At 44.9% G+C, this 1,287-nt stretch overlaps 1 non-coding gene across 1 annotated transcript; it reads right to left on the bottom strand.

The window, feature by feature from the left end:
* Positions 1–260: 260 nt before the first annotated feature.
* On the bottom strand, positions 261–335 carry Trnas-cga (transfer RNA serine (anticodon CGA)). Its single transcript has one exon. It is a non-coding gene; the product is annotated as a tRNA-Ser (tRNA).
* Between the last annotated feature and the right edge of the window lie 952 nt (positions 336–1,287).

The raw sequence follows: 1,287 nt of genomic DNA on the forward strand, positions 1-1,287 counted from the left end.
CCCGAGGCAGGATTCGAACCTGCGACCGTAGCAGTCCCGCGCTTCCGGACTGCAATGCCTGAACCGCACGGCCACCGCGGCCGGCAGATAAGGAGATGGTCGAGAGAATTAATCAGGTATTAGTTGATCGCGATACAGCAACTGCGACTCATTTCTAGAAAGAAATCAATGCTATAAAAACTAGTATTAAACCAGAATGATATTTTCACTCTGCAGTGGAGTGTGCGCTGATATGAAACTTCCTGGCAGATTAAAACTGTATGCCGGACCGAGACTCGAACTCGGGACCTTTGCCTTTCGCGGGCAAGTGCTCTACCAACTGAGCTACCCAAGCACGACTCACGTCCCGTCCTCACAGCTTTACTTCTGGCAGTACCTCGCCTCCTACCTTCCAAACTTTACAGAAGCCCTCGCAGGAAGGCAAAGGTCCCGAGTTCGAGTCTCGGTCCGGCACACCGTTTTAATCTGCCAGGAAGTTTAGTATTAAACCGTTGGCAAACATAAGAACTCAAGTGAATAATCTTCAAACCGAAGTAGGTAAGTTAGCAACGTTGTTCAAAGCTTTGGCTGCTACTGTTTAGTCAATACAGAATGATATCCCCTCAAATAAATAAATAAATAAATGTCGTGTGACTAGGGCCTCCCGTCGTGTAGACCGTTCGCCAGGTGCAAGTCTTTCGATATGACTCGGCGACTTGTGCGTCGAACAGAAACACATCCGAACGGAAGTAGCCAAGGCACTGAACACTGAAAATCACAATATTGAAACAATGTCAGCACACAGCAACGAGGGCGCTGGTACTAAAGGACAAAAGAACATTGAAAATTTTGTAACGACCTCTGTTTCAGTGCTTCATGGACCAAGTTTCGATAATCAACCTGTATTACTCCAGCAATTTGTTTCACCAAGAAACCTAAATTATGAAGCAGAGTATACTTGCAATAAAGTCGGTACACCGCCTGCTAATGACAACAGCTCCATGCACTTAAGTACCTTAATGCATGAAGAGACCTTGATTAAATACCTCCAATTCCAAATATTCAACGAGGAGAGTAAAACGAATATACATCCCGTAGTTTTTGTTACAAACTTTAGAAGTGTTCCTCCAAATTCTTGGACTGAGGAACAGTAAATCTAGTTTGTGGTTTCACGCATTTCCGGTGATGCATCGCTCTGGGAGTTGAAGGCAGCAGAAACATGCAAAACATTTAACGAATTTGAGAAGGCGTTTCTCGACCAGTTCTGGTTAGCGTCGACTCAAGAACGACTAAGGAATATCGTGTATA

The sequence above is a fragment of the Schistocerca serialis genome, chromosome 3 (assembly GCF_023864345.2).
Source record: "Schistocerca serialis cubense isolate TAMUIC-IGC-003099 chromosome 3, iqSchSeri2.2, whole genome shotgun sequence".
Lineage (NCBI taxonomy): Eukaryota > Metazoa > Arthropoda > Insecta > Orthoptera > Acrididae > Schistocerca > Schistocerca serialis.